The 27468-nt window shown below is 39.6% G+C and overlaps 1 protein-coding gene across 1 annotated transcript in view; it reads left to right on the top strand.

Moving 5' to 3' along the window:
* Syt7 (Synaptotagmin 7) overlaps positions 1-27468 on the top strand; it is a 1421749-nt gene that overhangs the window by 400179 nt on the left and 994102 nt on the right. The window lies entirely within an intron of this gene.

Raw genomic sequence — 27468 nt, 5'->3', positions numbered from 1 at the left:
CCAGGATTGACTCTAGAATGCGTTTGGGCTATATGGGGATCAAACGAAAGGTGTTAATGAGTATTTTAAAATGGAATGGGCCTTAGTTCTATAGGTGGATCCCTTTCGAGATATCTCCATAAAGGTGGACCAGGGTTGACTCTAGAATGCGTTTGTACAATATGGGTATCAAACGAAAGGTGAAGATGAGTATTTTAAAAGAGAGTGGGCCTTAGTACTATACGTGGATTCCTTTTCGAGATATCGCCATAAAGGTGGACCAGGGGTGACTCTAGAATGCGTTTGTACAATATGGATATCAAACGAAAGGTGTTAATGAGTATTTTAAAAGGGAGTGGGCCTTAGTTCTATTGGTGGACGCCCTTTCGAGATATCGCCTTAAAGGTAGGCCAGGGGTGACTCTAGAATTTGTTCCTACGATATGGGGATCAAACGAAAGGTGATAATGAGTATTTTAAAAGGGAGTGGGCCTTAGTTCTATAGGTGGACGCCTTTTCAAGATATGGTTATATAGGTGGACCAGGGTTGACTCTAGAATGCGTTTTTGCTCTATGGGGATCAAACGAAAGGTGATAATGAGTATTTTAAAAGGGAGTGGACCCTAGCTCTATACGTGGATTCCTTTTCGAGATATCGCCATAAAGGTGGACCAGGGGTGACTCTAGAATGCGTTTGTACAATATGGGTATCAAACGAAAGGTGTTAATGAGTATTTTAAAAGGAAGGGGCCTTAGTTCTATAGGTGAACGCCTTTTCGAGATATCGTTATAAAGGTGGGCCAGGGGTGACTCTAGAATGCGTTTGTACAAAATGGGTATCAAACGAAAGGTGTTAATGAGTATTTTAAAAGGGAGTGGGCCTTAGTTCTATAGGTGGACGCCTTTTCGAGATATCGCCATAATGTTGGACCAGGGGGGACTCTAGAATTTTCTTGTACGATATGGGTATCAAATGAAAGGTGATAATGAGTATTTTAAAAGGGAGTGGGCCTTAGTTCTATAGGTGGACGCCTTTTCAAGATATGGTTATATAGGTGGACCAGGGTTGACTCTAGAATGCGTTTGTGCTATATGGGGATCAAACGAAAGGTGATAATGAGTATTTTAAAAGGGAGTGGGCCCTAGCTCTATACGTGGATTCATTTTCGAGATATCGCCATAATGTTGGACCAGGGGTGACTCTAGAATTTGTTTGTACGATATGGGTATCAAATGAAAGGTGTTAATGAGTATTTTAAAAGGGACTGGGCCTTAGTTATATTGGTGGACGCCTTTTCGAGATATCGCCATAAAGGAGGACCAGGGGTGACTCTAGAATTTGTTTGTAAGATATGGGTATCAAATGAAAGGCGTTAAAGAGTATTTTAACGGGAGTGGGCCTTAGTTATATTGGTGGACGCCGTTTCGAGATATCGCCATAAAGGTGGACAAGGGGTGACTCTAGAATTTGTTTCTACGATATGGGTATCAAATGAAAGATGTTAATAAGTATTTTAAAAGGGGGTGGGCCTTAGTTCTATAGGTGGGCGCCTTTTCGAGATATCGCCATAAAGGTGGACCAGGGGTGACTCTAGAATTTGTTTGTACGATATGGGTATCAAATGAAAGGTGTTAATGAGTACTTTAAAAGGGAGTGGGCTTTAGTTCTATTGGTGGACGCCTTTTCGAGATATCGCCATAAAGGTGGACCAGGGGTGACTCTAGAATTTGTTTCTACGATATGGGTATCAAACGAAAGTGTTAATGAGTATTTTAAAAGGGAGTGGGCCTTAGTTATATTGGTGGACGCCTTTTCGAGATATCGCCATAAAGGTGGACAAGGGGTGACTCTAGAATTTGTTTGTACGATATGGGTATAAAATGAAAGGTGTTAATGAGTACTTTAAAAGGGAGTGGGCTTTAGTTCTATTGGTGGACACCTTTTCGAGATATCGCCATAAAGGTGGACCAGGGGTGACTCTAGAATTTGTTTGTACGATATGGGTATCAAAGGAAAGGTGTTAATGAGTACTTTAAAAGGGAGTGGGTTTAGTTCTATTGGTGGACGCCTTTTCGAGATATCGCCATAAAGGAGGACCAGGGGTGACTCTAGAATTTGTTTGTAAGATATGGGTATCAAATGAAAGCTGTTAAAGATTATTTTAAAAGGGAGTGGGCCTTTGTTATATTGGTGAACGCCTTTTCGAGATATCGCCATAAAGGTGGACAAGGGGTGACTCTAGAATTTGTTTCTACGATATGGGTATCAAACGAAAGGTGTTAATGAGTATTTTAAAAGGGAGTGGGCCTTAGTTATATTGGTGGACGCCTTTTCGAGATATCGCCATAAAGGTGGACAAGGGGTGACTATAGAATCTGTTTCTACGATATGGGTATCAAATGAAAGATGTTAATGAGTATTTTAAAAGGAAGGGGCCTTAGTTCTATAGGTGAACGCCTTTTCGAGATATCGTTATAAAGGCGGACCAGGGTTGACTCTATAATGTGTTTGTACGATATGGGTATGAAATGAATGGTGTTAATGAGTATTTTAAAAGGGAGTGGTGGTAGTTGTATATGTAAAGGCGTTTTCGAGATATCGACCAAAATGTGGACCAGGGTGACCCAGAACATCATCTGCCTCGTACAGCTAATTTATTTATATATGTAATACCACGGACAGTATTCCTGCCAAGATTCCAAGGGCTTTTGATTTCGCCCTGCAAAACTTTTCCATTTTCTTCTACTTAATATGATAGGTGTAACACCCATTTTAAAAAGTTTTTTTCTAGAGTTATATTTTGCGTCAATAAACCAATCCAATTACCACGTTTCACCCCTTTTTTCGTATTTGGTATAGAATTATGGCATTTTTTCATTTTTCGTAATTTTCGATATCGAAAAAGTGGGCGTGGTCATAGTCGGATTTCGGCCATTTTTTATACCAATACATAGTGAGTTCAGATAAGTGTGTGAACTGAGTTTAGTAAAGATATATCGATTTTTGCTCAATTTATCGTGTTAACGGCCGAGCGGAAGGACAGACGGTCAACTCTGTATAAAAACTGGGCGTGGCTTCAACACATTTCGCCTTTTTTCACAGAAAATAGTTCTCGTCCTAGAATCTAAGCCCCTACCAAATTTCACCAGGATTGGTACATTTTTGTTCTACTTATGGCATTAAAAGTATCCTAGACAAATTAAATGAAAAAGGGCGGAGCCACGCCCATTTAGATTTTTTCTTTTATTTTTGTATTTTGTTGTACCATATCATTACTGGTGTTGAATGTTGACATAATTTACTTATATACTGTAAAGATATTAAATTTTTTGTTAAAATTTGACTTAAAAAAAATTTTTTTTAAAGTGGGCGTGGTCGTTCTCCGATTTTTCTAATTTTTATTAAGTATATATATGGTAATAGGAGTAACGTTCCTGCCAAATTTGATCATGATATCTTCAACGACTGCCAAATTACAGCTTGCCAGACTTTTAAATTACCTTCTTTTAAAAGTGGGCGGTGCCGGCCCATTGTCCAAAGTTTTACTAATTTTCTATTCTGCGTCATAAGTTCAACTCACCAAGTTTCATCGCATTATCCGTCTTTGGTAATCAATTATCCCACTTTTTGGTTTTTTCGAAATTTTCGATATCGAAAAAGTAGGCGTGGTTATAGTCCGATTTCGTTCATTTTAAATAGCGATCTGAGATGAGTGCCCAGGAGCCTACATACCAAATTTCATCAAGATACCTCCAAATTTACTCAAGTTATCTTGTTAACGGACGGACGGACATGGCTCAATTAAATTTTTTTGCGATACTGATGATTTTGATATATGGAAGTCTATATCTATCTCGATTCCTTTATACCTGTACAACCAACCGTTATCCAATCAAAGTTAATATACTATGTGAGCTCTGCTCAACTGAGTATAATTATAATGGAGATCCACTTGCTTTAGAATCATTTCTAGACAAAATTGATTTGATTGAAGGTTTAAGTGACGAAACTTTAACAGATACTTTTATTTCTTTTGTAAATCTAAACTCGAGGGTAAAACCCGCGAGGCGATACCTACTCAACTTCTTTCTGTTAATGATGTAAAAACAGCACTGCGAAATCGTATAAAACCAGACAACTCGAAGGTTGTGGCTGGAAAAATCGCAGCTATACAAGTAAATAATATCAACTATACAGACTTTTCTAGACGTGTTGAGGAACTAGCCGACTGATGGGAACGCTCGCTTATTATAGAAGGCATCAGACAAGCGAAAGCTCACAAAAGGGAGCAAACAGTAAATGTTTGTCGATTGAACGATAGGCCAAGTTTAGTGAAATCAATTCTCGCTTCAACTACATTTACAGATTCCAAAGACGTTGTTAGCAAGCTAATAGTAGAACAGTCAAACGAATAAAAGAGCGTCAATTATTAGCATTCAGGGGTCGTAGCAACAACAACTTCAGAAATTTTCAAAATAATGGTCTAGGTCGTAACTTTTCCAATCAATCCCGTAATTATAACAATTATAGACAATACAGTCCATATTTGTACAATAATAATACAAATTTTAATCGAGGCAATAATCGGCAATATTCCTGCTCAGGAAACGGAAACAGAATTCAGGAAAAAAGGAACAATAACAGACACAACGGCAACAACAATACTGGTAATACAAATAACACACGGAATTCAAACACTAGAAATAGGGCAGCAAATGTACGGACTTTAAACGCGAACGCCCCTCAGGAACGAACACTGAGGGAGGACAAGGCAGACAACAAACGGATTCTTCATACAAATTTCTTCTTTCTAAAAGTATTTATTGCTTAAATTTAAATTATTCCGACTTTATACAGTTAAAAATTACTGGTTCGAACAATTTTTGCACATCTCTTGTCGACACCCAAGCCGACATCTCGTTAATAAAAATTTCTTGCATTAACAATATTTCATCAATCAATCACATCGATACAATTAATATCACTGGAGTCACTTCCGATACGGTTTCTACGCTAGGCACTTTTACAACCAAACTAAATTTTTCAAATTTTTTCATCAAACATACACTACACATGGTAAATAATGATTTTATATTCCGACAGACGGAATACTAGGAAAAGATTACTTAAAAACAAACAAATGTAATATCAACTATGACACAAATTGTATTTCTTTTTGGATAGGAAACGAAAAAGTATCACTTCCAAACCTGCACGGAACGGAAGGAGATACTTGTGTTATTCCACCGCGATGCGAAGTTTTTCGAATTTTTGATTTAAACAAATCAACAGAACCACTATTCGTGGACTTATTACAATAAACAGTTTATAGTTACGGTTGATGCATCAGAAATGGGATGCGGCGCTATACTCAGTTAAATCCATGAAGTTAACGTTTTACCCATATGTTTTGCGTCGAAGTCATTTAACAATGCAGAACAGAAAAACCTATCATCGAGTTAGAACTATTAGCGATTTAATTTACCATAAAACAATTTTGTCCATATATTTGCGGAACTAATTTCCTTGTTAAATCTGATCATAGGCCACTTGTTTACCTGTTTAATATGAAGGATCCATCCTCTAAACTAGCGAGAATACGACTCGAACTAGCCGAATATAACTTTACAATAGAATACATCAAAGGAAAGTCTAATTTTGGTGCTGACGCACTCTCACGTATCTCATTTGAGGAAATTAAACAATCTACAAAGCATGTTATTGCAGTACAAACTAGAGCGCAGAAGAAACAAAAAAGCGACATGCCGTACAGTACAACGATAATGACACAGATAGTCTATAAGTAACCTGCAGTGTTTTAATTATACGGCAAAACTTTAAAAAGGCGTTGGATGGTAAAGTATAGCCAGTCAATATAATTGGAAATCTGCAATTCATCTATATACCACCTGGCGTGACAACAGTATATACATTAAACTGGGTCGATTTATTAACCGATATCGCACCATCGATTTTTCGATAGGATTTGGGATCAGGAAAAAAGTTCCACTACGCATACCCAAAAAAATAATTTTCGGACCTGCGAAATTTAATTTTTTTGACTTTTTTCGACTTTATTTTTAATGTTTTTTCATGACCTACTAAAAAAAATTTCATTTGATTGTAAAATTTTCATGTAATCCCGTCCGACCCAGAAATGTCCACTAAAAACGTTGTTGTTTTTATACTCAGTTGAGAAGAGCTCACAGATTATATTAACTTTGATTGGATAACGGTTGGTTGCACAGGTATAAAGAAATCGAGATAGATATAGACTTCCATATATCACAATCATCAGTATCGAAAAAAAATTTAATTGAGCCATGAATCCGCGCTGGAGGTAAAGGACTTAAAAAAGAAAATAATTTCCAATGATGCGGCTAAGGATGGAAACTCGTCACCCCCAGGAGGGAAGCCGAGGAAAAATTCGACAAGGGAAAATCAAGAAGCCAAGCCCACGATCTCAGCCAAGGCCATTACACCAATAAATGAGGAGAATCACAAGCGAGTTAAATCGCAAGCGCCACTGAACCAGAAAAAGGTCGAAAGAAAGAAGACGCCACAGCTCAAAATTCGGGAGAGTGGGAGGTAGCCAAACCCAAAACGGCGAATAAGAAGAAAATGATTAAAGCCAGACCGGATGCAATTATAATTTCAAAGGCTGGAGATGCTAAATATGCTGACATACTGCAAGAAGTTAGGAGTTGTGATGAACTAAAAGCCCTAGGGGGTTACGTCAAAACTAGTAGAAAAACGGCAAAAGGAGATTTGTTGCTGCAGCTAAAAAGATCTCAAGAGGGAAAACAAATACGTACCAAACAGAGGTTGAAGCAGTTCTAAAGGAGTCAGCGAAGGCCACAGCAAAGTCTCAAGTGATCACACTACAGCTCAGAAACTTCTATGAGATTACTACGCCCGATGACATCTGTAGTGCAAACCATCAGCAATGCAGGATAGAGCGGTCTGATCCAACTGCCATTAAAAGTATACGTACATGGTACACCGCTACAAAATAGGCAGTTGTAAGCCTTACAGCGGGTGATGCTAAAGTTGTTCCAAAGGCGCAAAGAATAACAGTAGGATGGGTATCTTGTCGAATTAGGGAGGTGAAACAGGAGAGACACTGTTATATGTGACGTGCCTATGGACATATAGCCCAGAAGTCAAAGGGGCTATAGACTGGCCGAAACTTTGCATAAACTTTGTGCGAACCGCTCCGACGTATCGAAATACTGTAAAAAGTTTGGGATTCCCACAGCGGGAAGAAAGCAGCCAGATTGCACTACGAGATTGGCGCAACTCAATCTAAGCCACTGTGAAACGACCAAGCGCCAATTAAGTAAGTAAGTAAGAAGCGGCCCAAGATTTTACATAGCGGTACTCTCTGAACCAAACTGAAATAAGCAGGAGCAAGGCTGGCTCACGCACTCGGCTGGTAAATCCTCAATTTCAATTCACGTGGGCAAAAGTTAAAGAAATATACATTTTTAGTTGCTATTCACCTCCAAGCGTGACTTGCACAGAGTTTGAGAACATGATTCTTAGGATGACCATAGAGGCACAAGGTAAACACCCGCTTATAATATGTGGAGACTTTAATGTATGGTCAACTGTATGGGGTAGTTAGAACTAACGATAAAAGTAGAGTTCTTCTCGAGGCTATAGGATCATTAGGTGCGTGGACCAGGTCTCGATGGAATTCCTGACAAGGTGTGTAGCACAAATTACCGGAGAGGTTAACAATCTCCAGCTAAGGCTAATACCTGTTTCAGAGGTTCGAAAAAGACCTCGTGGGCGCATTTCGCTTCCCCCCTGGAGGACTCGGGAGAGGAGTTGCTGGACTGTATTAAACTATACAACAGCAACATTTCGGCCACTCTAAATGTGCTACAGATAACCTTAAGATCCTTTTCGGTGAGGAGGATATCAACATTGGTCTAATCCAAGAGCCCTGGATCCACAGTCAGGAAACCAGGGGGCTAAATATCAGCACAAACAATCTGTTCTACAAAACGGATGTAGGTAAACCAAGAGCAGGCATTTTAATCAAAAAAGATATAAATGCTTCCTTATGTTCAAATTACAGCACAGCAGACCTAACAGTGGTAAAGATAGATAGCGAGTACAACCAGGCCATCTACGTGGTCTCGGCGTACATGGCCCATGACAGGATAGCCCCACCTCCAGAGCTGGCAAACTTTATAAATAATAGCGCCGGGTACAGTATAATTATCGGCTGCGAGGTCAATGCAAGAAACACGATATGGGGTAGCTCCCCAACCAACGAGAGAGTTGAGTCCCTTATACACTTTATTCTTAATTCCAACTCAGTATTTGCAACAGCGGCCACAAGCCCACTCTTATATTCCCTAGTTCGGACAGGTTTCAGGGTTGGGATGAAGTCCTAGATCTTACTTTGACAGCCGGTGATGACCCGGCGCTAGTGGAGAACTGGAGAATGTCAGACAAAGCCTCCCTATCGGACCACCACTGAATCTTCTTCGACACCAAATTTAGATCTGGCCAGACTCACCGCTAAAGAAACGCAAGAAGAACAAAGTGGGATACATTTGTAAAGCTAACTACACCAGCATTAGAAATAAACGAACCTAACATAAACTGCCCGCAAAAGCTCTATGAGCTAGCCGGCAAGGTAGAGCTCGAGACAGCTTGTAGCATTCACTCATTAAGTTATTCATTCATTTGTACAAACTTGTATTTCGACCCGTTTTGGAATGTCTTAAAATGCATTGACTCTTACATACATATTAATAGAGTAACTTCGGGTATTATGGTATAGGCGTATAATATGCACTGCGGCAATGCCGACTACGAAAACAGCTGTTAAATTACGAAAAAGAAAATGAAAAAAAGTTACAGTACTGACAGCTGCCCAGTTCTCTTTCAGTTCTTGAAAACACTTCGTTGTATATGTAAGACTTTTTAAGACATTGTAGTAGAAACGGTTTGTTATTCCGCAACAAAATACGGATAAGTACAAATATCTTTTAAATCGATATTATATAACCAATATTTTATTTTGAAAAGGTGGGTTATAAACTAAATAAAGTTTTTATTATAAAAAGTTTAAAATTAGTGCAAATGAAAGAGGAGTATAATGTGGTACACTCGTGACGAGGTAATACGGTACAGTGTACCCTATTCCCTCCCTATGTTCAGTAGGTCAGTACGTTAATTTAGTGGTGGAATTTTACAGCAAGAATGCCAAAAAGGGTGTGCGAAGGCTATGAAATGCAGAAAATACGCGCAGGGCCATTGCAGCGGTGAGAAATGACGAAGTGGGGTTTTGTTGGCCTTAAAAAGGCGTGAAGCCCCACACTCTACACTGCAACGCATGGACGCCAGAAACCGATTGAAGAGCTTCTTTCAGCAAAGCTTGGCAGAAAAACAGTTTTCACCCAAGAAAATACTATTTAGAGATGGAGTCTCGATTTTGGGGGCTAACACGATTCGACCTGCGATCGCTGGCATACCAAATTGCAATTAAAAACAACATTCCAAATAAATTTAGTATCTTGAAAAAATGCGCAGTAAAGGACTGGCTGTAAGGATTTTGTAAACGGAATAGCGAAATACTAAGCTTGCGAACTCCAACCGGCACTTCTTTTCATCGAGCAAAAGGATTCACTCGCGAAAACGTGGCTTCGTTTTACAACTTGTTGGAAAATTAGTATGTTACACATAACTTTTCAGCAACATGCATTTAGAATGTGATCGAAACGGGTTTGTCAGTTGTACAGTCTCGGCAATCAAAAGTTATTGCACAAAAAGAAAAAGGCAAGTAGGCGCGATGTCTTTCGGAGAACCGGATCTCTTATAACAGTCATTACGTGCATGAGCCTGGTGGCCTTTTTGTTCCGCCTTATTTTATTTTGCCAAGAAAGAACAATCATATACTTCTTATGAATAATGCACCACTTGGAGCGAAATCGTCGGTCAATCTCTCTGGCTGGGTCCAAATAGATACCGATCTTCACAAATTGGTCAAATATTTATTGGAGTTTACAAAGCCAATAAAAGAAACTATTCTACTTATTTTAGATGGGCAATATGTACACAAGAGAAGAACATTCCCACACGCGAAACATCGAAATACTTGATCTAGCCCATGTAAAGTATAGTTACCCACTTTGTGTTTCTTTACATTACTTGTTTTGGACGTATAAGTGAAGTAAATTATTATAATTTTTTTTTTTAATGAATTAGGTTTTTTGTTAGCTTAAAGGCTTTTTGAAACTAATATGACGTCAAGAAGGCTTTGTTTGTAATTGCATTTCACGTTCTTAATAAAATTGATTCCATTATACATATTTTCATTTATAATTGTATTACTAATCATGTAAGTTATTTTTAAATTGTAACATTGGGCTAGTAATATGGTACAGTATACCATTTTAAAAGAACCTGTATACCAAATTACCCGCATGTTTTTCAAAGTGACACTTTTTGGCTTTTTTCAAATTTTCCCTCAAGATTTTTTTTCATATGTTCTAGTGAACTAAGTGTAAAACATCGTTGTAGCCAATGTTTTAGCGATACTGTGTACGAAATTTTGAAAGCTTCCGGCATGTATTTTATGAGTTATGACATAAAAAGTAATAGGTATTCCATATTACCCGAAGTTACTCTACATTTGTACATACATATATTTTGGCTCGCTCTGGTACGGCCTTAGATTCATTGGCACATTCATCCTTTTGTACAAACATATATTTTCTACACGCCACACAATGCACATTCACAGCTAATTGTATTTATGCTTAGAATGCAGTTCCCAGGGAACCGAAGGTATATGTATGTAATACACTTAGTTTGTAAGTATTAGTTAGTGTAAGTAGCTATTTAGCTTATAGAATTTTGTGTAAAAGAAACAAATTTATAATAAACAATTCAATCGCCTGCCGCTTCAATGGCAGTCAATTCAGTCTGGTGTCGCTAAATTAACACTACACCAAATTCAATTATTTCAATTATTACATGGCGATCCTGCCTAAATTGGCATCCGACTGCCTAAACTAGTATCCTACTGCCTCATTATTGGCATCCTGCCTCATTATTGGCATCTTGCTTCATTATTAACATCCTGCCTCATAATTGGCATCCTGCCTCATTATTGGCATCCTGCCTTACAGCTGCAAACACGGGGAAGAAAGCATAAAACTAAATACCGGATTAAGCTCTTTGCTGGTGTTATTGACAGAATTTATTAACAAATTAAACAAACTTGTTCCGGTAACTTGGGTTAATGATCACCAGTTGGATGATAACCGTTTGCATCTGCCACATTTGTCCACGCAATGGGTATACCTTCAATTGAAATGTATTGCACTACTGCCACCAAAAAGGCCACCACCGACGCATAACGAAGTGGAATAAACAAGGGATCCTGTATATGATCATCAGTTGGATGATAACCGTTTGCATCTGCTACATATGTCCACGTAATGTGTATACCATCAGTTGAAATGTATTGCACTACCGCCACCAAAATGACCACCGCCGACGCATAACGAAGTGGAATAAACAAGGGATCCTGAAAACTAGAAAGAAGACAAGGCCGTGAAGAACGAAGACCAGCCAAGCAGATTTAGTTAAGTTGTTTTTTTATTTAAGTATTTTTAGAAGCATTTGGCAACCTAACGGCTGCCAGCTTATGGGCAAAAAGTAGATTTTTGCCAATAAAATTAAGAATCTTTTTCCCACCTAAATTTTTAAATGAATGATATAAATATTAAGGAAGAATCTGACGCAGTATTTTTGCGTTGTACCCAAATAATTCAGGAAGCAGAAACAAAAGTTAAGTAACAAGAAAAAAAAATTTCATTTAAATAAATAAAAAATTTCATTTAAATAAAATTTTGTAAACATTTTTTAACTAATAGAACTTAGGCAGATCAATGAATATGAAGAAAAATAGAAAAAAAAAAAAATATGAAGCCCAAAGTGGCATAGAAAATGAAATAAAAATAGTAGAGAAATAAATTTGCAAATTCCAATATTCTGTACAGTTTGTTAAGTAAGAAAAAATAAATTATGATATTTTGAAAAAAAAATATTTTTAAACAGAAACATTTGTTACAAAGAAGAAAGTTGTAAAATAAAATTTTACGAACAAAATCAATAATTTTATTAGGCCTAAGTTAGTCCTTATTCATATACTTAGTCCTTTTTTTTAAACAAAACCCTCATTACCTTACTATTAAAAACCCATTTCCAAACAATAACCACCAAAATGCTTAAATTAACAGAATATTTTTTTGAGACAAGCTTTATCAGCACTGTCTAAGTTCGATAGCAAACCAAAAATTTGAGTAAACTTTTCGGACGCTCATGACATCTTTGCAAAAGTTTTGATGGGCAATCTTTTAAAAATGCATATATTTTATATTCTTCTTATCACATACCCATTATAAAAATAACGAATTTGATATTTATATCACAATTAATGCTTCAAAAAAAATTTTTTTTGCACCAGTAATAACAGTAGAAATGAAGAAAAAGTCACAAAAGATAATCATATATTATATAAAGCGCTTAATAAATTTGCAACTAGACATGTCGCGCTCTTTTCATCCAAAAGGATAGACAATTTGTAGCATAATAAACACAAGCAACCAGATTGTTGAGGAAAAGATTGACTTAGGACAATATTTCCAGCGTAAAAATGCCGGCAATATAGGACTTGTAAAATAAAAACACAGTTGCCCTTAGGGACAAATTGATTGTAAATGAATGATAATACTCGAGTAGGCAAATTTGAATAATATAAAAAAGGTACCCAAGTTCTCAAAATATCTAATAATAGCATTAACCAGAGAGGTTATGCATGTGACAAATGTTGAGAGTAATTAAAGAAATTCTTCATAAATATCATGACGATCATCCCCCATCTAGGAAGGCCACCCAGATATCGCATGATATACATAAGAACAAATAAAAATATTACTGGTAATTATGAAAAATGGTATAAGAAAAGATACGAAAAATATTTGCACCCACTGTACCCATTGGTTTAACCACTTATCACTATATAACTACTTCTTGCTCTAGCAGCAACTGAATTTACCCAATCTACTGTATATCATACGCTCAGAGATCCCGCTTTTTAGAACAATGTCAATTTTCAGCCAATGATGACTGTAACCATCATCCTATTCTATACGCTTTAATTTTAATAACAATGCAAATCTTTGTTTAATAGAAATAGTCAAGGTAAGGAAAACTAAATCTCCTATATTTAGTCGATAGGATATATATAGGGTCCTGTAGAGTAGAAAGTAAGGAAAACTAAATCATTAATCTCCATTATTTGTTTTTAAATATAAATATAAGTTTGACCTGCTTCATCTAGGAAAACCTCGCCTTTTAGAGAGGTCATAAGGTAGATAGTAGACATACATATAAGGCCCTGTAGAATATAAAACACCGATGGGAAAAATTATTTTAATAATAACCTGTAGAATAGGAAAAGTAATTTTATTAATGACCTGCGAAATAGAAAGTATCAATAAGAAAAATAATTTTAACCTTTGGAGTAGAAAATATCAATAGGATAAATAATTTTTGTTGTTATATCGGCCTACTGATTTGTAAGATCGCGGGTTCGAATCGAGATCAAGGCCTAACAATAATTTTTTATCATTATTATTGTTATGATAAATTGTTTCTTAATTGAAAAAAATTTTAAATTAGAATAGAAGAAATAAAAAATATAGACAACTGCCAAAGCTCGTTGTATAGATCCTTTTCGGGAACTGCTATATTCCTTCATCGGCAACGTTTAGGCGCCGCTGCTATAACCATTCAGCCATCACAGCGGTTTTTTGTTTGTCTTCATTAATCCTACTTCTATTCTGGTTCGTGCCAATTGATATTCACAACACTGCGACATCTGTTGCAGATGGATGTGAAAATTGGACTTGTTTGATGGCAATGCTGCCATAGTGTCATATTTTATTAACACTTTTTTCTCCGTGCTCTGGGATGTACCTATTAACAATTTTTGTTGTTATATCGGCCTACTGATTTGTAAGATCGCGGGTTCGAATCGAGCTCAAGGCCTAACAATAATTTTTTATCATTATTATTGTTATGATAAATTTTTTCTTAATTGAAAAATTTTTTAAATTAGAATAGAAGAAAGAAAAAATTTAGACAACTGCCAAAGCTCGTTGTATAGATCCATTTCGAGAACTGCTAAATTCCTTCATCGGCAACGTTTAGGCGCCGCTGCTATAACCATTCAGCCATCACAGCTGTTTTTTGTTTGTCTTCATTAATCCTACTTCTATTCTGGTTCGTGCCAATTGATATTCACAACACTGCGACATCTGTTGCAGAATGGATGTGAAAATAGGACTTGTTTGATGGCAATGCTGCCATAGTGTCATATTTTATTGACACTTTTTTCCCCGTGCTCTGGGATGTATTAACAATTTTTGTTGTTATATCTGCCTACTGATTTGTAAGATAGCGGGTTCGAATCGAGCTCAAGGCCTAACAATAATCTTTTATCATTATTATTGTTATGATAGATTTTTTCTTAATTGAAAAAATTTTTAAATTAGAATAGAAGAAAGAAACAATTTAGACAACTGCCAAAGCCCGTTGTATAGATCCATTTCGGGAACCGCTAAATTCCTTCATCGGCAACGTTTAGGCGCCGCTGCTATAACCATTCAGCCATCACAGCGGTTTTTTGTTTGTCTTCATTCTTCTATTCTGATTCGTGCCAATTGATATTCACAACACTGCGACATCTGTTGCAGAATGGATGTCAAAATTGGACTTGTTTAATGGCAATGCTGCCATAGTGTCACATTTATTGACACTCTTTTCCCCGTTCTCTGGGATGTATTAACAATTTTTGTTGTTATATCGGCCTACTGATTTGTAAGATCGCGGGTTCTATATGTCTACTCTTTCAAAGACGGATGGTGTAGCATTCACTCATTATGTTATTCATTCATTTGTAGAAACATATATTTCGACCCGTTTTGGAATGTCTTAAAATGCATTGACTCTTACATACAATACATTTGTACATACATATATTTTGGCTCGATTTGGTACGGCCTGAGATTGACACATTCATTCATTTGTACAAACATATATTTTCTACACTCCACGATAACTACGCCGTGCAGCGTCTGGTGACTTGAACCTTGGTATGTTACTGTTTAAAGCTTGCTCGCCACACGCCTTTACCTGTATACAAATTATTAACATGATTTACTTATGCTTGCGTTGCAGATTCAACAGCTGATTGTACTTATGCTTACAATGCAGTTCCCAGGGAACCGAAGGTATATGTATGTAATAAACTTAGTTTGTAAGTATTTGTGTAAGTAGGTATTTTAGCTTATAGAAATTTTGTATAAAAGAAACAACTTTTTAATAAACAATTCAATCGACTGCCGCTTCAATGGCAGTCAATTCCGTCTGGTGCGGCTAAATTGGCACTAAACCAAATTCAGTTATTTCAATTATCGTGCGGCCTCAACATCAGCCCAAGCAAAACAGAACTGATACTGTTCAGTAACAGTAACTGTTCACTAGATGGCACGGAACTCTCAGCTAGAGTTAAGTACCTAGGCGTCGAAATAGACAACAAGTTAAATTGGAAAACCAATATCGAAAAAAGAGTGGAGAAGACGTATATCGCATACTACACGTGCTAGAGAATAGTCAGCAGAAACTGGGGACTAAAGTCAAAACTTATGATGTGGCTCTACACGGCGGGCATAAGGCCCATCCTGGCGTACGGAGCCATAGCGCGGTGGCCTGCCCTAGATAAGCAATACAACATTAAAAAACTAGACAAAATACAAAGGACAGCATGTGCAGGGGTAAAAGATGCGCTTAGATCGTGCCCGACGGATGCACTAAACGTTATACTTAACCTGCTGCCACTGCTATTCCACATCAGATATACAGCGATCAGCATACCCATTAGGCTAAGGGAGTCTAAATGCTGGAAAGAAAACGAAATGGCCAATATGGCATCTAACAAGGCTCACCGATGTGGATTTTACAACAGATTACCTCCCAAAAGCACTGATTTTCGACGGGAATTACAAGGTGCAGATACCCTCTAGAACGGATTGGTCGGCCGACAGAGTTGGCAGCGAGGGGATCACTTCACTCTACACTGGCGGATCCAAAATGGACTGCGGCGTCGGCGCAGGTGTCTTCTCCAACCAACCAAAAGTAGCAATCCCCATCCGTCTTACAAACACAGCTAGCCTCTTCCAAGCAGAGCTGTAAGGAATAGAGAGAGCCTGCATCTTCCTGCTGCAGAACCGGGTAGACGGTGAGGTAGTCATATACTCCGACAGTCAAGCAGCCCTCAAAGCGCTAGAATCACCGTACACATCCTCTAACCGACGTTGAAGTAAGTCGAAATATACATTCTTTATTGTTCAGAAGAGCGGCTGTTTTTATTTTAAATTAGAGGACCTCCAACAGGTTATGGGCCCAGAACCCTACATAAAGTGCTAAGAAAAATGAACAATTCCTCGTTTTTAATGTTGAGAAGTTGGCTGAGTCCAACTATGGGGCATGGTGCGTTCAAGTAAAAAGTATACTTATGTACAAGGAGCTCTGCGATGTTGTGTCAGGTGCACTTATGCAGCCAGCTACAGAAGCCAAAGACGCTGAACAAAAAGCGTGGAAATCGAAGTGATGAGAAGGCCATGGCAACAATTGTGTTAAGCCTAACGCCAATACAAATTGCCTACGTGAAAAAATGCAAAACAGCAAAAGAAGCATGGAGTGTGTTGCAGGATATATATCGACCAAAAGACCCTGCGCGAAAGGTGTCTTTATTTAAGCAGCTACTGGATATGCGCATGGCAGAAAGTGATCAGGTACAACAATAACTAAGCAATTTTTCGAGTATAGTTGAGAAGCTAGCAGAAATTGGTATAAATCTGCAGGAGGAGTTATTTGTAATAATGCTCCTAGCTAGTCTTCCGAAGTTTTTCGAAATTTAGTTGTCGCGTTAGAGTCACGCGATAAGCTTCCAAAGCTGAGTTTGTTAAAAATTAAATTGCTTGAGGAAGAGCAACGTCGAAAAAATGAGTGTGTCGCCTATTGCAGAAAGTAGCGTGCAAGTTTTCATGGCACATGAAAAGGATAAAAGCAGTGGCAGTAAGTCGTCGCAGCGAAGTAAATGCTCTTGAAATCGATCGAACTTAAAATGTTTCAGTTGTGGACGAACGGGTCATTTTGCTGCACAATCAACAAAAGCAACAAAAACCAGGAACAGACAGATAAAATAAACGAGAAACCAATATGTGTTTTGACAGAAACATGTTCGATGAGTTGAATGAAAATGTTATTCTTTGCAGGCCAGCAGAATGAAGCAATAAAGTGGCATACACGGTATGGTCATTTGAACTATGACAGCATGCGTATGCTTGTAAGCAAAAATTTAGTGAACGGGCTTCAAGTAAATGTGCCAAAATCTATTCCGTGTGTTGTATGTATGCAGAGTAAATGTGTAACAGTGTACATCAAGTTCAAATCGAGCAAGCAATTACTTGAACTATTACATATAGATGTATTTGGGCCAGTAAAAAACATCAGCTGGTGGTTCGAAATACGTATTGACATTTGTAGATGACAAGTCAAGATATGGTTTTGTTTATTTAATGAAGCACAAAAGCGAAGTTTTCAGTAAATTAAAGAATTCAAGGTTTTCGCTGAACGTCAAACTGGGCGTCTAATTAAAGCCATTAGAAGTGACAATGGCACTGAATACACAAATAATTTGTTTCAGCAGTATGTAAAAGATTGTGGCATTTTGCATCAGTTCACGGTACCCTACACTCCGCAGCAGAATGGTGTAGCTGAGCGCTATAACCGGACATTGGTAGAGATGGCACGGAGCATGCTAATTGGTGCAAACTTGAGTGATACATTATGGGCAGAAGCTGTAAATACTGCAGCCTACTTGCGAAGTAGGTCACCAACAAAAGCAATCGATGAAATGACGCCTTATGGGGCATGGTATAAAAGAAAACCAGTTGTGTCACATCTAAGAACATTTGGACCAGTGGCTTACGCCTTAGATAAAAAACCTAAAAGTAAATTCAATGCTAAGGGAAAAGCGTATGTAATGGTTGGCTACGGTAGTGCTACCAAGGGCTATCGCTTGTATGATTTTGCCACAAGAGGAATTATTTTAAGACGTGATGTATCATTTATAGAACCAACTATTCCGAAAGAAATTCTAAACGTTAATTTATATATTTTAAAGTCAAATCAAGACAAACCAGAAGGTGAATGTGTAAGCAATGAAGACAAGCTAAAGAGTGATTGGGTTAGCACTGAAGACAAGCCAGAGAATGAATGTGTTAGCACTGAAGACAAGGTAGATAATGAACGTGTTAGTGCTGAAGACGACCATAGAGTGATTATAAATCTGCAAAAGAAGAAACTGATGAAGAGCCTGCTACTAAACAAGTAGGACCTGATCGGCCTAATTTGGTGCGGTCACGGAAACCAGGAAGGCCAAAGAAATAATACCATTATGCAAATTTTCTCTATGATGTTGATATTCCGAATACAGTGGGTGAGGCCATGTCTAGTGACTATGCAAGTGAGTGGCTTAAAGCAATGTGTGCTGAATATCAAGCTCTTTTAGACAACGATACAGTGTATGTAGATGATTTGCTAATAGCCAGCACAAACAAGAAAGAGATGAGCTCTATTAAACACGAAATTTCGAAAAAACTGCAAGTGGTAGATAAGGGTCCTGTTCAATTATTTCTTAGTATGGAAGTCGAAAGAGAAGGTATAAGGGGCGCAATAGCATTCGACAAAAAGGGCAAATCAAACAACATGACATGTTACACTGTCGTCCTATAGCAACACCACTTGATCCTAAGCAACAAATATCATACGCTGATTCTAGTTGCAAGCACGTTGGCAAACAAGAGTACCAGTCGCTGGTAGGCTCGTTGTTGTATCTGGCGTTGTGCACAAGGCCAGATATTATACATACAGTGTGCAAGCTTGCGCAGCATAATAATGAGCCACATAGCGAACACTTGGCAGCGGCAAAAAGGGTGTTAAGGTATTTATGTTCTACGATTGATTTATCGCCCACGTACAGTAAGAAGGGAACGCCGATACAATGCTATGCTGATGCTGATTGGGGTGGAGAGTCACTCGAGAGCAAATCGTTCACTGGCTATATATTTCTTTTAGCCGGTGGTGCGGTGTCTTGGGAGTCGAAGAAGCAATCAACAGTGACCTTGAGCAGCACCGAAGCGGAATACATATCGTTGTCAACTGCCGCAAAAGAGGTTATGTTCATAAAAAAATTTTTGGACGAAATAAATGTACATAGGCCTGACAAAATTGTTGTAAATGGTGATAACTTAAGCTCATTACATCTTATCAAAAACGCTGTATACCATACAAGATGTAAGCACATAGAAATTAAACATCATCATATAAGAGATATGTATCAGAAAAATTTAATTGAATTACAATATTGTTCAAGCTCAGATAATATTGCAGATGTTGTTTAGGCCACCAGCCTAAATATTCGCTACCACCCTAATGCACAATTTTGGCAATTTTATTATTTACCGGTAACGGCCCACCCCTGCCGAGCGCTAAATTCAAAGGGGATAAACTCGACGAAAGTTAGCTATCGGTAGGTGGTGCGGACCTTTTTCGTTTTTTAAACTTTCTTTTCTATTTGGAACGTCAACGAGCCAGCAGCTAGCCCCAGGTGAGTAAAAATAAAAACCAACCATTTTTTTGTACGCTGTAAGAAGTTGTATTTTGAAGTGATTTGCAAATAATTATTTTCATCTTTGTGCCTTAAATTAATTCCCATCTTTAAACTCCGTGAATTAATATTGCTAGTAATTATTTGTGCATAATGAAGCGTGCATTTTAATTAATTTTTTCTTTACCCAATACTTTGAGTTGGAATTAATTAGGCCCCTTCATTACATACCGCGAGTGTACTCTTGCACACCCTTTGTGTTTTGAACTTTCACCTTACCTTTACACAGTGAATAAATTGTTATTGTTTTGATACTAATTCGGTGTTTTATTTCTTTTTATTTGCAACGCACACGCCCGACTTCCCCGGGTCCACTGCCCCGCAAAACATTGGTCCTTACGCGCCGAGAAAGGAAAAATTCCGAAAATCAATACCTTTTTTAATAAACCAAAACCCAGGAATTTGGAGATTGCATAGAAAATTAAGATATTTAATCATTAAAATCAACCAGCAGTGAAAAAATTTGGCCATCGAAACGAACGAGCAGCGTATACCAACTCGTCATCACACACATACATACAGTCCATTAGCATTATAACATCATCAGCATATCATACAGGCCACTAATATCACCGTCGCCTCGAAATCACATCACGTCAGCGCACAACATCAAACAGTCCACTCATCTACATCACATACAATCCATTAATCATCACAGATCATAACATCACATACATTCTATCAACATCACAACATCACACAGTCCATTATTATCGCATACAGTCCATTCGCATCACATCGAAAACACAAGGTACGTGGTTGTTTGGTATTGCACATATTTTTTTAAATTTAATTTACGTGTTTTACGTAAAAAGTGCAATCCGGGATAGTTACAAAAAGAGGCAAAGCAAGTGAAATAGTTAGATTTCGTGTTTACTAAGCACACAACGCCTTTTGACGATCGGGTAATTCCCCCCACCAGTGGTAAGGGTACTCGACACCGCTCAAGGCAGACAGTCATTGAATTTTTTTTATTTTTTTTCGCACTCATCACTGCACTGTGTTGTACCCCCTCGTCGTCACATACGTTGACAAAACTTGCTGCAGGTACCATATTTTCACTTGGTTGATAGCCTTAGCTTATCTATCACGGAATTCACTTTAGTAATCAGTTTGCGAGCTGAAATAATACCAAAATCCAAAAAATTAGCACTGCGTTGGGTGGCTAGTGGCTTGATCACACAAATAAACTATATCACTATATTATATAGCTTGTATTTTTCTCATTTTTTCTTAATAAATTTTTTAAATTGTACGTATTCCACGTCAAGTTCAATATACAAAATTTATTTCCTTTGGTTGGGAAAGATACCCTGGTTGGCTACTCGAGGATATCCATCAGCGTTCACATCACACTTTTTGCATACACATTAAACCCTCGTTGGGATTTCTATCTGTGGTTCACATTTTACACTATATCCACATTGGGATTACCATATGCGTTTTTAATTTTTTTTTAAACACGCCAAATTTTTTTGGAAAATATTTCTATCTGTGTCCAACACACCTGTTAAGACACATTAAGTATTTGCAGACGATTCTTTTCTCTGCATTGCACATCACTGTAGACACATTAAATCCTTTCAGGACTTCTATCCGTGCTTAATATCACTTTGCACACACTAGAACCTTTCAGGATTTCTATCTGTGCTGCATATCACTACATTTATATCACTTTATACACACTAAATCTTCGTCAGGATTTCTATCTGTGTTTATTTCCATATCACTGTATACACATTAAATCCTCGTCAGGATTTCTATCTGTGGCTTACATAATCCTCGTGAGGATCTCTATAAGTGGTTCATATCATTGCCCACACATTACATTCACGTCAAGATTTACATCTGAGTCATTTTTGTCACTTATCACTAAATTCACATAAGATTTCTTTCTGTGTTAACACATACAATCAGTTCAGAGTTTCAATCCGTGTGTTTTTAAAGATTTTACTTATACAGCACAATCACAGCAGGATTGTAGCTGGGCTACGTTCAAAAAAACGAAACACACTTGTAATTTTTGCTGCGGTTAGATACACACCAACGCCACTAAATATTTTGCCTCCAAGCTCGAACCCTTTAAAGAATCAAGATATTCAAATTAATAAAATCAATGGAGACTTATATTAGATTGGCTGATTCCATAGCGGAGTTTGAACAAGATTTCAACTCCACCCCGGCCGAAACCCGGAACAAGCACACCCTTGCACTACTGCAAGAGGAGCTAAGGGCACTATGGAAGAAGACCAAGTCCACATATGAAAGTCTTCTGAGCAATTCTGAGCTGTCCAAAGACGAGCTCAGCTCACTAAGAAAGAAAAATAAAAGTTGCTTCGCATGCTACCTGCAATGCATGTCTGCTGTGACGGCTGAAGCCGAAGCTATCACCCCACTGCCGGCCAAGGATGAAGCAAAGGATGAATACTCTTCGCGCCGTGGACATAAAATGCGGCTGCCGCCTTGTGACACCGATGTATTTAAAGGCGACTACCTTTCCTGGCCAGCCTTTAGAGATATGTTCACGGCGATATACATCCACAATACTGATCTGAAAGATGTCGAGAAATTATATTATCTAAAACAAAAAACTCAAGGGGAGGCAAAAGAAATAGTGGGCAGGTGCTCATTAACAAACGAGGGTTTTGCAACCGCCTGGAAAAATCTAAGCGACAGGTACGAAAACAAACGTATCCTCGTTAACACACAACTAAAACTTTTATTTAATCTGACGGCAGTCGAACAGGAGTGTGGAACTTCAATCAAAAAATTGCAACGGGAGATAAACAATTGCATTTCTGCGCTACAATGTCATAATATTTACATCACAAATTGAGATGCAATTATAACTTACTTATGCTCCACAATACTCCTTGAATTTACACTGGCTCTTTGGGAACAGACCGTAGAACGAAAAACAGATATTCCGAAATGGGAGGATATGGACAAATTCCTATCCAATCGCTTCCAGACATTAGAGACGGTTTCCGATCTTAGAGGTAATAAAACGACAAAAACACCCAAAAGTCATAATTCGAATTCTAGGGAAAATTCTACGAAACTCGGGGTTTACCAAGCCAGCGTACCAAAGTCGGCATGTAAGATGTGCAACAGTACGGAGCACAAATTACGAAATTGCCAAAAATTCCGCAGGTTGTCCACGTCAGGAAAAATCGAATTTGTCAAAAACAATAGTTACTATCTGAATTGTCTGTCGGGTGGACACACCGTGACACGGTGCACTAGCCAATTTAATTGCAGCACATGCCACGCAGGGCACAAGACCTTGCTCCATCTTCCGACAGCACAACCAAAGACAACGCCTAAAAGGTGGACTCAAAACACCACCCACAATACACCTTCAACCTCACAACAGGCTAGGGCAAGGATGGAGTCTGAAAAAAGACAAGATAATGCTAATAACGTCTCTTCGCGTCATGCTAACACAACAAAAGGGGTGTTATTAGGAACAGCGCGGGTTCATATAATCTACAACGGAGTGAAATTTTCCGCCAGAGCGCTGATAGACTCTGGGTCCGAATGCTCTTTCATAACAGAAAGACTAAAAAAGCGAATAAACCTTCCATCCAAACGTCTGCATGTGCAAGTGTCAGGAATAAATAATACACCATCTGCACAGGTAAAGGAATCATGTGCGATTACCTTAGGTTCGCTTACAGACCCCTTAGTAAGCATCAATACAGTGGCCCTAGTCCTGCCTCAATTAACAGGGGACCTTCCGACTTGCCAAGTGAGCGCAACGACTCGGCAAGCGTTCCCTGATCTGATTCTGGCGGATAAGAGGTTCTTCATTAATGTACCAGTCGATCTCATACTTGGAGGCGACATTTACCCCCAGATCATACTAAACGGTATACGGAAGAACGTTCTAAATACGCTTCTCTCCCAAGAAACCGTCTTCGGTTGGATTTTAACCGGTCGTGCAGATGCACCTCACCCAACCAATACGCGGGTATCCTTTTTCAATGAAATTAGCCTAGACAAGCAGCTAGCCGCTTTCTGGGAACTTGATAACGTACCTACGAAAAAGGCCCTGACCGAAGATAATGCCTATTGCGAGGCACTATATAAAAACACAACGGAAAGGAATTCAGATGGAAGATATACCGTCGCCCTTCCATTCAAACGAAGCTTCCCAAAAACCGTCTGTTTGTGCCCATCTCTCAAGAGCGTCTGCTCTCAGTTCTATCGGAACGAGACGCGCCTAGCCAAGACACCGGCCCTACAGACGGAATACAATAGGGTACTGACAGAATACGTCAGGTTAGGGCACATGTCTAAGGTGCACACCGTAGTACCACCACAATCATCTGATTGCTACTTCTTGCCGCATCATGCAGTTATCAAAGAGGAGAGTACAACGACTAAAGTGAGAGTCGTGTTCAACGCGTCGTGCCCGACATCCAATGGCACAAGCCTGAACGATGTGCTACACACCGGCCCAGTACTTCAATCCGACTTAACAATACTGCTCCTCCGATGGAGATTCTACAAGTACGTCTTCAACAGCGACATTGAGAAGATGTACAGGCAAATTTGGGTAAAGGACAATCAAACCAATACCATAGAATAGTTTTTCGACTCAAAGCAGAGGACCCTGTCAGCGTGTTTGAGCTCAACACGATAACCTTTGGGGTAAACTGTGCCCCCTATCTAGTGATCAGAACCCTACATCAATTTGCTGATGACGTCGAGGCATCTCTGCCAACCGCAGCGCACATCTTGCGAAACAGTATGTACGTCGGTGACGTCCTTGCAGGGGGGCATAGCATCGAGGCAGCAATCGCGGCTCGCGATGAAATCACAGCTGCAATAAAGTCAGCAGGATTCCCTCTGCGAAAGTGGACCTCTAATTGCAGTAGGATACTACAGGGCATACACAAACCTCACAGGCTTACGGAAGACTTTCTGGAGTTCGAGGACGCGAGCATGGTAAAAACCCTAGGCATCCGTTGGAACGCGCATTCCGACTATTTTTATTTCACAGCGAAACCAATCGAAAACCAGGATATCTTAACAAAGAGGGCGGTCCTATCGGCCATCGCCAAACTCTTCGACCCGTTAGGCTGGCTTGCTCCAGTTATCATCGTAACCAAGATACTAATGCAGAAAATTTGGCTGGAGGGGACGGACTGGGATGAACCGGTATCCGCAATCACTTTAGATCGGTGGCAAACCTTTATGCAGGAGTACCCCGCCATTAACCGGATTCGTATACCTCGGTGGATGCACTTCACCCCAACCAACGATATAGAAATTAATGGCTTCTGTGACGCGTCCGAAAAAGCCTACGCAGATACGGTTTACGTGCGAGCTAAAATCAACGATAGGACATACGTTAGTCTACTCATGGCAAAAACGAGGGTGGCACCAGTAAAAACAATTTCACTACCAAGATTGGAGTTATGCGGTGCCGTCTTGCTGGCTGAGACTTTGGAAACAGTGATGGAGAACCTGAACTTAAGCAAATTTAACATTCACCTATGGACAGATTCGACCATCGTCCTAGCATGGATTCGAAACCGTGTTCCTGGTCAACATTTGTAGCTCACAGGGTAACAAAAATCGTGGAGTAAGTAGGAACTAAAGCATGGCATCATGTCGAGTCTGCATCAAATCCAGCGGACTTAGCCAGCAGAGGACTTCCAGCCACGGACCTAGTCGACAACTCTTTGTGGTAGCAGGGACCTTCTTGGCTGCAAGAAGGCAAATCGAAATGGCCATCTCAAGGCGAACAGGAGTACCACACAAACATCGAAGAAAAACGAGTACAAGTGCATGCAGCAACGAACATCAACAATGGTGAGTATATTATTGATCGGTTTTCCGACCTATCAAGAGCGTTGCGGGTAATCTCCTACATTATAAGATTCGCCAAGAGAACCCATCCAAAAACTAAAACGTCCTTTGAAGCAGAGTCGCACCAGATTTCGCCTGACGAAATCAAGGCTATGACTAGCCGCCTCATCAGGATATCCCAAACCAACCACTATGTCGAAGAAATAAGCTCTCTGAGAACTAGGAAACCCATCGCGACCAAAAGCGAGATTCTCTCTCTAGACCCCTTTATCGACGAAGATAATGTCCTTCGGGTGGGGGTCGTCTCGACGCATCAAGAGACGTTCCCGTCGACGAGCGTCACCCGATAATCCTCCCTTACGCCTGTCGACTCACCCGTCTCCTAGTCCAGTTTGTCCACACCATTTCCATACATGGCGGAAACCAACTAATGCTGCGGCTCCTACGCATGCAGTATTGGATACCTCGGGTCAAAAACATGATCCGATCCATCATTCACAACTGCAAGGCCTGTACGTTATTCCGCAAACGTTCCCCGACGCAACTCATGGGAACCCTCCCTGCGGAACGCACTACCTTTAGCCGGGCATTTACCAACACCGGGGTGGATTTCGCAGGACCGTTTGAAATCAAGTCTTACAGCGGAAGAGGATGCCGCATGTCCAAGGGTTACGTCTGTCTATTCGTCTGCTTTGCGACTAAGGCGATCCGCTTAGAGGCGACTAGCGACCTCAGCACCGCCGCGTTTCTAGCAGCGTTTAGTCGGTTTGTCGCCAGACGAGGATGCCCGAAAAACCTTTATTCCGACAACGGCACGAACTTTTTCGGTGCGTCGAGGGCTCTCCGCTCAGAGTTCAAGGCATTCCTCGTTGATGCGCGCGACCAAACCCTCTCTAAATACGCCCACCAAACCTGACATGGCATTTCATACCAGCAGCTGCTCCTCATATGGGCGGGCTGTGGGAAGCGGAAGTCAAGAGTTTCAAAACTCATTTCAAAAAGATCGCATCGGATCATAAATTTACTCTCGAGGAGTTTATCACCCTCCTGTGTAGGATTGAATCCTGTTTCAACTCCCGACCCCTAAGCCCATCTTCAAATGGCCCGTCTAACCGGGAGCCACTTACCCCCGGGCACTTCCTTGTCGGGGGCCACCTACTAGCACCACCCGAGATTGACGTCAGCGAGAATCGCGCTTCACTCGTCAATCGATGGGAAAAACTTAAGGCGCTTCATCAAACCTTCTGCAAACGGTGGAAAACGGAGTATCTCACCGAATTGCAGAAGCGCGTTAAGTGGAAGCATCCACAACCAAACCTCAAACGGGGGGACCTAGTCGTCATTAAGGAGGATAATCTACCCCCTAACGAATGGAGACTAGGTCGGATAGCCAACCTTCATTATGGCCCCGATAACCGAGTTCGAGTCGTCGAACTGGATACGGCAAGGGGACAAACCACCAGACCAATCACGAAATTGGTCCTACTACCACCCTCCAGTGAGGGTGAGGGAGACTTGTAACTCCCACCCGTTATAACAAACCGCGTAACCCAGCTCTCGTTCACCCCGAACGAGGCCAACAACCCGCCTAACCCAGCGCTCGTTCACCCCGTACGAAGCCAACAGAACCCTACTACTAATACAATTCAATCTTAATGCGTTAAAGCCCAACAAACCTTTATTTACTGTTTTGGAAAAAACTTCAAGTTTATAAAAGAAACGAAGTGAAAACGTTTTCAATATTAACAATAATTTTAATCTTCTTCAATAATCATTTCGCAAGCGTCGAGACCGAATACTTGTTGATGATTTTGTTTTCTAAATAAAAATCAAATGCATTG

Source organism: Eurosta solidaginis, chromosome X (assembly GCF_040869045.1).
Source record: "Eurosta solidaginis isolate ZX-2024a chromosome X, ASM4086904v1, whole genome shotgun sequence".
Lineage (NCBI taxonomy): Eukaryota > Metazoa > Arthropoda > Insecta > Diptera > Tephritidae > Eurosta > Eurosta solidaginis.
Note: the sequence above shows the minus strand (reverse complement) of the source record. Positions and strands in the feature narration are given on the sequence as shown.